The sequence below is a fragment of the Camellia sinensis genome, chromosome 3 (genome assembly GCF_055761805.1).
Source record: "Camellia sinensis isolate YWXY chromosome 3, ASM5576180v1, whole genome shotgun sequence".
Classification (NCBI taxonomy): Eukaryota; Viridiplantae; Streptophyta; class Magnoliopsida; order Ericales; family Theaceae; genus Camellia; species Camellia sinensis.
This window is the reverse complement of record NC_138963.1, coordinates 184,748,113-184,760,231: the sequence shown is the minus strand read 5'-3', so window position 1 is coordinate 184,760,231 and position 12,119 is coordinate 184,748,113.

Genomic DNA, 12,119 nt, shown 5'->3' with positions numbered 1-12,119 from the left:
TCCACCACTGACCTGCATCTCCGTTAAGTTGGAAAGACGCCAAGGTCACCTTCAAAGCCCCGTATTCGATGCCAAACATCTCAAACGTCTTAGTCATCTGCTCCAACCACTCATCAGCCTTAAGTGGCTTTTTCGGATCCCCCCAAAACTCATCCGGATTAGACTAGAAAAACTCTCTCTTCAGAAAAGAAGGCCCTGCATCAACAACCTGGGCCTGAACTTGATTCTCAGCTCTGAGAATGCCCATGGATTTCATAAAAGTTCATGCTATCTCGCAAGCTAAGACACCCATGGCCTGCTAACCTACTGGCTCGGCCACATTGGCCTAGCCAACACCCTCCTGCTGTGCCGGAATCTCATCCGGTATAGGCACCTCCTGCCTGCCACGCCTACCATGCCTACCTCCGCGTCCTCGTCCTGATATCCTAATAAAGGTAACAGGAACGTTAGCATGTTCACAAATGTGCCGAAGCTATAACACTCACGTCCTAATGCAATGGACAACTGTAATTCATTCCACATAAGCACATAAGCACATAACCACTTACGAATTCCATTTCCGAATAATGACAATCCCGAGGCGTTGCTAGAGTTCCAGTTAGAAACAACATTGATCAAGTGCTTTTCCAAAAGGACTCCCAGAAACCCAATGATCCAATCAACATCCTAGAAACTAAATCTCATACCCATATAGTCACATAAACATGTTATCAAATAAACATATAACATCATGCATAAGTCTCTAACAAGCGAGACAAACCCATTGTGGTACTAACCACTTCCTGCGTACCCAAAGTATTCAAACCCGGTACGCTCTGATACCAAGTTGTAACGCCCTCAAAATAATACATAAAAGCCCACATTCTTGACATGCATTGATATAAGAGAAATAAACATTTTTCCATTCATCAGAGTAGTCCTTACAAATGTATTACATGTTGACAACAAAAGTAAATGCCCAACGGCTTACAACTTTCCAAGCCAACACTTTGTTACACAAAAGAGAGTATTAACTCATATCACATTAAGCCCTTGGCCTGAATTTACATGTAATACAACAAAGATAACAAAACAACAAAAAGAGTCTTCAACTCCCAAAACCTTCCAAGCTATGTCCTTGGAGGTGGCATATCACTTGGACCTGAAAATGATGTCCCATATAGGGTGAGCCACAGCCCAGTAGAGATATACTAAACCAAATATAAGCAGTGACTAAAACAATAGCATTTGATAGATGGTTAACACTTATAAACCAGTTATATCACAATACAGTTCCATGACACTTGTGTCCATGTTACACTCAATTTTCCTTTACTTATCCGAATCATTTCATATACATGGCTCAGAACCTGGCCAAACAATTCAATGAGACTATAACGCATATACTAACACTTCCATGTTTCACAATAGATACACATATTTGCTATATCAATACTTCAATTTAATACACATATTTGCTGTATTAATGGAGTCCATCCCCTATCTCTTCCCAAACAGGTTTGAGAGTCCATCCCCTATCTTCCCTCAAACCATGGAGTACATCCCCTATCTCCTCCCTCACAATACACATATTCCAAGTATATAAACAATTAACATATATAGGGATCACTCAATACACATATTTAATGTATTATTCCAACCGTCATATTCAATGACATAATCAATGTGATTAGTTTCAATTTTCCCTAATCAACATACAGTGTCTACAACAATCAAGACTATCCTCCACCGATAGCCCAAAGCAGTTATTTCTAAACTGAAAATAAATGCATTAAATAGATATAATATCAACTTACTCCATAGGGGAGTGATTAATTTATTCAACTATACCAATCAATCCCATAATTTTCCAATTTCATTATTCTCAACTCAATTCCATATTTCCACATTTTCCCAAAATTAATTATACAAATTAATTTAGTTCATAATTAGGGCATTCTTCCCCCTTTATCACAACTCAACCCAAAGGTTCAAATTCAACAATACAACAACATTAATTCTATTTTTGTTGGTCTCAAACACCCATAGGATTAAACATTTTGAAAACCCCTTTTTCTATAAATTACAAATCAAACCCTAACTTTTCCAAAAATTACCCAACAACCCCAACATATCAAAATGCCCAAAATTTATGACAAAACTCATAAGATGGAGTAGGGTATCCCTACCTCGAAATGAAGAGACCAAAGGAGAAGATGGTGAAAATCCAAAGTGCTCTAAATCCACAAATTTTCAGATTAAGACGCAGCCCAAACAACCCTCTATCTTTCTTACAAAGGGATTAGGGTAAAAACACACTATAAGTAGATCAATCCCTAGAGAGAAAGTATGTAAAGAGAGAGGGAGAGACAGATCTAGGGTTTTGAAACCAAAAAAGATAAAAAAGTGAAGTGTTTACCCGCTGCTGTCTACTGATATAACACAGGCTCGCTCGAGCGAAGGATTGGTCGCTCGAGCGACCAGACACAAAGAACTCTCGCTTGAGCGTAGAAAGCCTCGCTCGAGCCAAGAATTCAAAGCTTCAGGTCTACAACCCAAAAGCACGCTCGAGCGACAGAATGCTCGCTCAAGCGAAGAAACCCAAAACATAGACCTCGCTCGCTCGAGCGAAGGAAAGCTCGCTCGAGCCACCAGATACAAAACTCAACTCTCGCTCGAGCGAAGGATCTAAAACATAAAGCTCGCTCGAGCGACAAATGTCTCGCTCGAGCGAAGAACCAAAATTCTGGCAGCAACCATTTGCTCCTAATCACACCCAATTTGTAACAAACCTACCCAACACATCTTATAACTCAAATACAAAGTATTGAAGGACGGAAACAAGATATAAACAACAATCAACACCACGGAACCTAAGTCCGGAATATTGTACATAAAGGGGAAAACCCGGGATCGCTATATAGAATCCCTGTCCGTTTTAGTCTAGTAAAAAGTGATGGTTTTTGCAAACTAGTTATTCCTAGTATCTTCAATCACAAAGCTATTTTCTCCTATGTTGAATGAACCCCTAAACACCACTTTATTTTTGTGCTTCCAGATGAACCAAAAAATAGCAAGTGGCAGAATTTTTAAAATTTTCTATTCAAACTTATTCCAAGAAAAGCTAGCCCACCAGAGTAACACCCCTTCCACTATTTTCGACATTACCTATTGTGTACCCCACCATAGTATAATATCAGCCCAAACCTTCCAAATAAGAGGACACCACATCATAACATGATTAACCAACTCTGCATTTGTTTTACAAAACACTCATAGGTTGTTAGCATTGCCTTGAATCACACCAATCTTTTGTAAAAAAGTGACAATTTTGAGCTTCTGCTTCCAAGCTAACCACACAAAGGATTTAGCTCTAGGAGGGGATACATTATGCCACATCATGTTGGAAATAACTTCAAAATCATTTGGTTGTATATTGTTTTCACACCATCTGTACATTGAGAATACACTGAAGCACCCAGAATTTTCTGCCATCCACCTTAAATCGTCATCCTTATCATCTTTAAGAGCATAGGCATTGGTTATCAGATTAACAAGTCTAGCAACCTCTTCTTTTTCCCAATCTCTCAGTTCTCTTGTAAACCCCCTCATCCCACTCTAACAGACCCTTTTGAGTTCAAGGACTTCCTTAACAGATCTCTACCTATCAAGTCAAATTCTAAAAAGTCAAGGGAACACTTCCTTTAAACAACTAGCCCTAATCCACCTATCCTCCCAGAACAGAGTCCTAGCCCCATTCCCAATCAATAAGTGAGTATGGCTAACATAGAAAGTATGAAGATCAAGTTTAGAAACTACCACTGCTAGTATATCCTTCCAGATTGTAGATTGAACATAGGATACTATTTATTTATTTATTTTTATTTTTTTGAGAAAATTGTTGTCCATTATTTTATTATGATAAGATTAAAGCCATTCCATTCATTGCTTCTAGCATGTCCAAAACTTCTCTACTTTGAAAAGTTCATGAAACACTTGAATGATTTTAATTTGAGAAAAAAAAAATACTTGAATATAGAATGATTAACATGTTCTATTCTGATTATGATCTTCATATTTTAACCAATATAGTCATTGATGTGAATGAATTGTTGTTGATGCTACACACATTTATGAATAGCAATGAGGAATCATTATGCGTCTTGTATATGTTTGATAAAATGTCACAACAAGCTTTTTCTTTATTGTAATCTTTTGTTCTGTTACATATATATATATATGTTTATTATTATTTTTTGTGAGAAAATTGTTGTCCATTATTTTAATGCTTGTATACTTGTAATGTTTTCTTGGCCTAATAATGTGATTAGAGAAAATACAACACTGAATTTTGCCCCTTTTGTTTGTTGAATCCAAATACACAACTAAAGAAGAACTTTGAAACATTCCACCCTTTTTACTAGTTTAGCAACCATCATGCAAACCCAAATTCATATCTTCAGAATGTGTTAGGCATATGTAACCCATAGAATTACTGTTGTTTATGGTCTTAGGAGTCTTGACAAGTACCCATTTTTGCACCATACTTCACAAAACATGTAGAAAAATGAATAGCAAAACATGTAATTTTTGCTTTAAAGTTGTAAAAGAACTTACAGTTTGTCTTAGTGTTCTTATCTAGCGAATATTTATTTTCATATTAGTTGTAAAACAAGTTGTTTCCTTTTTTTTTTTGTTCTATGTTTTGTGCTTCTTAGGATACACATCTTATGCATCATCATTGCCTTTTTCTTGCATGAATTTGATTTGAAACTAAATATGGTATAAAATAGCAAGTCTAGAAGTTATCAAAGCAGGTTTAGGTAGTGCCTTTTTATGTTACTATATATAACTCTTTATACAATATATTTAACTTTTTATTTTATTTTATGGTACTTCAGTTTATTTAATTATCAATCAATGGATAAGAGTTGGATGAAAAAGAGTGGATTGTCAAGAGATTATGTGCAAGGGGTTAAAGAATTTTGGAGTTTGCTTCTCACAATGTATCTAATGATGGAAAATTTCCATGTCCATGTATGAGATGTGTGAATTCATACATGTTGACCCTAGAAGCTATACATGATCATATGGTATCCTATGGAATTAGTATGAGTTATAATTGTTGGTATCATCACGGGGAAACTATCCAAGTGATGTATTTATCATATATTATCATTTTCTAAATTTATGCAAACTCATGTGAATTTCATTGTATAAATAAGGCGACAAATGGATCTAGTGGCATTTCGAACCAAGCTTCTCCACAAACACATTAGAGATCCTTTTTTAGGAGTCATGAAATGCAACCTTTTAATCGGGGTAAGTATTTCACTTATCAAAATAGTTCACGGGATAGGGAAAGCAATATTTTCCTCTTTTTTAGTGTTATTTTCATGTTTCAAGTAAGTTGTCATTGTCAATTTTAGTATCAATAGCGTATCAAACTCTAATATGCAATAAAAAAATAGACCATTGGATGCTGCTGTTGGTTGCTTGATTAGTGGCTATTGCTGGTTTGTTGCTGTTGATGAGTGTGTGGTCTGCTTTTGTTTTGTTGCCTCTTTTTTTTATTTTTTGTTACTTTTTTCTATTGTAGTTGGTTGCTGTTGTCAAGTGATAAGAGATATGGAGTAATGCTCCAATACCACCAAATAATCACTTGTTTATGTTGTATTATGTGATTTATAGATTTTCAAACTGAAAATGATACTTATGCTCATTCAATCATTTTTATTGCAGGAAATATGACAATATAAAAGCATCAAAATGGACGTCGTTTCTCAATTCAAACATTTTTTATGGAGGTCTTTATAAAATGGAGTCATGAATAATACTTTTGAGTACTATTATCATGTGACGAATTTATATGTACATTTTGAATTATGGTGTGACTATTAGTTTGCCAGAAACATTTGATCTATTTTGATAGGATAAGTTTATGTAATGAACCTTTTAATTAAGGTGTTTTGGATATATTTTGGGATTATGAAAATGCAAATTCTTTTACTTTTTAGAATTATTGAATATTGAGCCATTAGAATGATATGGTGCTTTTATAGATATATAATGGTGATTATGTAAGCAGGGATAAGTAAGAGATAACAATTAATGGTTAGCAAACCATTGAAAATTCAAAGCCATATAATATTGGTAATTAAATAGTAAAACATAACCTATAATTGCAGTTAATAATCGTCGCTACAAATAAAATTCAAGAAAAATTCTATGCCTATAGCAACAGTGTAAAACCGTTGGCATAGAGTCAAAATATAATAGTGGTTGAAAAAATGTTGCAAAAGCAAAGGTTATAGCAGCGGTCAACCCATCGCTATAAAGTTATGAAGTAATGGGTAAACTTGGGATTTAGTGATGTTTATAATTGTCGCTACATCAACCGTCGCAAGAAAAATATTTATACCAGCGGTTGAGAAAACTATCACAATAAACCTATAGTGATGGGTCTATTGCAGCGGTTTGGCCGTCGCTATTTAAACCGTAGGTAAAAGTACACTAGTTTTTAGCGACGCTTTTTGTTACTTTTAGCGGCGGTTTTGGCCACTGCTATATGTCAAATATTTTGTAGTGACATTTCTTTTTGAATGGCTAGTACCCCTGCCAATAAAACACTAAATAAATATGCATAATATTTATATTTTACTTTAAATATAGTTATACTATCAAGATTAGTTACAGATACTCTTTTAAAATACTCCCAAACAGTACTAGATGTGCCCTTAAATGATGGTGCTATTGTTGAAAAAAGGATATTAGGTACAGTATAAGGAGAATCAACAGATTCATGTTGTGTATATTGATCAACATCGACATAAACATTACGGAAATTAGGATCTATAGTAATTTAAGTCAAATAATATATCTTAACTAACAATTAATTAAAATAATGAGTAAGCAATAACACGTAATATATGTTACGAAATAATTAATGTAAAAAATGAGTAACTAATAATATTAATTCAAATACTTTGCTAAAAGTTTTTTCTTGCACAATTGTAATTGCCACTTAGAGATGAGAGTTCAAAATTAATTGTGAGAGTTGAGAGTTGAAAGAGAATGAGAGTTTGAGAGAGAGATTTGTTTGTAAAAAATAAAATGGAAAAGGAGAGGTATTTATTGGAGTTGGGGAGGAAGGGGTTAACTCATAATAATTTTTTTTTGGACCGTTGTGGAGTTAACGATCAAATGGCCATTTCAATTTTTATTTTATTTTATTTTTTTGAATTTGTAATCATTGTACAGCGAAGAGGGTGTCGTTGGCCCGCCTAGGCCAGGCCAGGCCATCGCGGATCGAAAATTCAAGGGCCAGGCCAAGCTCCAAAACACACCTCCCAAGCCCAGGCTTGGTTGAGCCTACTCGGGCCACGGACAGACTTCGGGTGGGCTGCGAGCTCACGTTCCAAATTTACACCCATAGCTACCAATCAATTATTAATTGCAAAGGCTTCTCACTAGTTCCCTAATTAGTAATTTTCCATTTCAGTCAATCTTGTTTAAATAGGGACACTATGTGATTATTAAGTACTCTTAGATCACGGCCATACGATACTCCATGGTATCATGATCAATGGAGAATGTGAGGTATTATGATTTTGTATTGAGTGATTAAGAAATATAAATAGGCATAATGAATGATAATTGGTGAAAGAGTATGGATACACGATACTCAGGGAGTATCTAATAATTTTCCACGCAACTATGACAACGAGACATTGAGTAATTTCTCCTAACATAGAACTTTCATTTAAATAAAATATAATAATTATTTTTTGAAAATTATGAACTTAAATTTTTTATTTGAATTTAAATAACAATTTACGTATACAACTTCGATTTGGATTGTATTAGATTTTTAAAATGTGAAAACGATTGGCTTTTTGATTATTTTAGCCCAGGGCTAAGAATTCTCGTTTGGGATAGACTTTTTGGTTTTTTTGACTTTCGTGAGAAAAAAATGAAATGATTATGATTTGAATGTGACATTTTGTTTTATTGAGTTCAAAAACTTATTTTATCTTTTTGTGATTATTTTAACCAAAAAGTCTCATTTTAGCTTATGCCAAACAGCTGAAGGAACTACTACGTTTCATAGCTCAATAGATATATAGATTTATGAAAAATGCTATAAATTATGAAATTTTATTTTAAAATGTGTAATATGTAATATAGATTTAAAATTGATTTAAAGTTGATGGGATAAAATAATTACTCCATCCCTCCTATTTTGTTGGTCTATTTTTTTATTTTTGAATGTCTCAAAATAAATGTCTATTTTGAAAAGTCAATTAATAAAGTTATGTGATTTTCTCATTTTGTTCTTTAATTTTTGATTTAAATAACAATTTCAAAAAACAAAATTAAAAACTTATCAAATCGAAAACTGCACCCATTCAATCAAAAGTCATTGAACAAAGTATCTTGATAATTTTGAATTTTACAATTAATTTTGAGCCAAATTTCAATAGACTGTTTATTTATTTTTAATTTTAATTTTAATTTTATTTTAATTTTATAATTTTATTATTATCATGAGCAGAGCAATCGTTGAGGGATAAATTTAAAAATTTGAAAATATATCATTGCAATAATTATTTTTTTGGATGGTGGGAGAATAATTCTTAAAAACACTATAAATAAGTTTTTTTAAATTCATAATAGAGAATTGTTATTAAAGTTTAAAAATTGAATAATATTATAGGTATCAATTATAGTGTATTAATTAGTATATCAATTGATGATGTGACATAATTTAAGAAATTTTGATATTGTAATTTATATAATGAGTGGGATCAATAATAATATGATAACTAGTATTGATACATTAGTTAGTACACTAATTAATATATATAATACCACCGTTAAAAATCAAATTTATTTTTTAAATTTAATAATAAAATTACTAAGTTTATAAAGTACGTCAAAAAAAATAAATTTATATGTCATTTTCATTTCTATTATAATATACATGGCGATGCTGTAAGTTGACCGTTGTTTTATTAGCCGCATATCTGTGTTTGCATGACATGTTTGATAGCTTCTTTTGAACAGATTGACAATTTTAACATTGAAAAATAAGATTAAGGTCTCATTTGGAAAGTGACCGGTTCAGTAAAAAAGTCAAAAAGTTACTAAAAAAGTTAAAAAGTCAACAGCTCATACCAAAAAGTTAAAGATTCTATTTTCTCTCTACTTTTTGCACATCTTTTCGTAAAAAATCAAAAAGTCTTCCCAAACATACTAATTTTTTTTAGCTCATATTTTAGCCAAATAGCCAAAAAATTACAAAATTAGCCTGTTTCCAAACGAGGCCTAAAGAATCATTAATTTGACCAGCGTGAGTCTACATACACAGAATGTGAACGAGGTCTCGGTCAGAATTTCGGATTTGTCGACGACACCTACTAATGTGTGCGAATAAAGTTTCGGTTATATTACATGTATTGATTAATATATTAATATATATTATGATATTATTATTTTAAAATTATAATTTTATTTATTATAATTATAAAATTGTAAAACTTTTAAAACTATATGAGAAGGTAATTTATAAAGAGAAATTGGGCCGAGTTATGATCCATTAATCTCTGTTTTGGGCCTGGCTAAGGGTCGGGATATGTGCTTTGAATAGCTCGGTTCCTGGTCGTTTGGGTACCAAACTGGGCAAAGGCTTCGGGAGGGGTTTGATCGGGCTATCTAAAGCTATGCCTGGTAGCTGGCCCAGGTATTAGTAAGAAGGGAGGCCAAACTAGGTATAGCTCGGTCAAATGCCATCTACATCATTACTTTGTAGAGAGCACGACAGAGATAAGCAAGTTCGGTTAAACCGCACCAACTTAGTCAAGGTGAAAACCATCTCACTTGGTTAGTAGTAAGTAGAGTGTTATCAGGATAGACATTCTTTACTGGGAGTATAATTCCTAGGAGAACTTTTATAAGGAGAGTTAGAATCTTACTAGGATTGTGCCAGGCAGGATCTATAAAAGCTCATAGTAGGACCTATGTACAGGTTTCACGATTTCTAATTTCGAATACACAGAGCTTTTGTGTCTATTGTCTATTGTCTATTTTGCTGACTTAGGCATTGGAGAGGTTTTCGGCACACCCGCGCCGGCTAGCTCACGTTTGTGTTTTCAGGTCGTAAAGTGATGATGTTTAAAGGAGTGCAAACTTGATCAACAAGATTATATGAGAAGATTATTTCTATGCTCATACAATCGGCACCGTCTGTGGGAAGAGTTCAATCACAAAGAACAAACCTGTTGATCAAGTTTTCCTCTTCAGTTGAAATCAATGGCGCACAATGAAGATTTACCGCAATCTACTATTGATGGGAAAACCCCGTAAGGGGGCAAGAGATGCAAAGGCTTACCTGTTATCCTACCCATGGCAGAATTAGACCCCCAGCGACGAAACTCCCGAAGGAATACACGGGAGAGACAGGTCTCCAGTCCTCATCGCTCCCAAAGTCTTGAAAGGCAAAAGCGGAGGTTGGATTCTCATCTTTTGGAGGATCGCGTGAGGGAGCAAAATGAATTAATAAAGAGGATGGCGGCAGACGGAAAGTAGAAACCTAAGGATAGGTGATACACCATCATGAACCTCTAGGACTCGTTACTCTAGGTTTGAGAGAATGAGGACTGAGAGCTCATATACGGAGGGAAGCAGTTATCGGCCCTCGCATACGCACCAAATGACATCTAGGCACACAGAGTTGCCTAGGTCAGCAGACTTACGAATAGTACTAGTGGAGAAGGCCCGATGGAAGGAGGATACCAGGGCTCGCGACCTTCATAGAGTTTCAACTCTACAGCGATTGGCTCCTAGGACACATGGGAGTGTCGAGGTAGGGATGCCAATGCCTCGCCTTGCTTATGAACCAGTTGACAAAACGCTAGCAAGGTTGCAGAGTTCGCCATTCGTTCCGGAGATAGAGAACACACCATTACCCTCAGGCTTCCACCAGCCCAAATTCACTACTTATGAGGGGAAGTCAAACCCCTACAAGCACTTAAGCCACTTTTGCCAGGTTATGGCTGTGTATCAATGAAACAAGGCCCTAATGTGTATCTTGTTTCCTTCCAGCCTTGGTGACCTGGGTTTAACATGGTGTGAAAGGTTGCCAGAATGTAGTATAGCTTCATAGGCGCAGTTGGCAGAGGCATTTGTGATCAGATTCAGAACAAACACCAAGACACTAGTGGAGATTGACCAGCTACTCTCCATTGACATGGGCGAGAAGGAAACATTGAGGTCTTACAACAGTCGATATTGGGAGACTTTTAATCAGATTGGGGATTGCTCTACAAACCTTGCCATCGCACAGTACAAACGGGGTTTACTGGTCGGTAACAAGTTGAGGGATCCAATGACGATGATGCCACCCCTCACGATGGAGGCCCTAATGGAGAGAGTGCATCAACATATCCGGGTAGAGAAAGATAGCACCCGCGCTAAAGAAAAATCTGGCACAACAATGGTGCCGGATAAAAAGATTACAGCGAAAGTCAACACGGTAGAACAACCAAGCAAGAATGGACGAGGCAAACGAGCTAACATAGAGGACTCCTAAACAAGAAAGTTGAGAGTCTGCACTGCCATTACCACAGTATTCAACAAACCTATCTACCGGATTTTTAGCGAGATACGTGTTGAACCCTTTGTTCAGCGGCCAGCCAAGTTGGGAGAAGCACAAAGAGGCCACGATGAGAGGTACCACTACACCTTCCATGATGAAAAGGAACACCGAACTGAAAATTATACACCATTGAGGCAACATCTGGAGGAGTTAGTGGTCGCTGGTCACCTGGACTAGTATATAGAAGGGGGAACGCAGCCAGCTATCTCGGACCACAACAGGCCGAGTGGGATGTCGGTCGACAATCCACCCCAAAGCATAATTAACATAGTACATGGGATCGTCGAACCTGAATGGGTATGTAAGCTCAGAGAGATGATCAAAAAAGTTGAGCACTTGAGGAAGATACTAAGTGCACAACCTACCTTCAAAAGGGGAAAAACGAAGGTAACGAACGTGATCTTTTTCTCTAATAGAGATCTAACAAGGCTACATTGCCCTCACAATGACGCGCTGATAGTCACTCTGCGCGTTAAGAATTTCG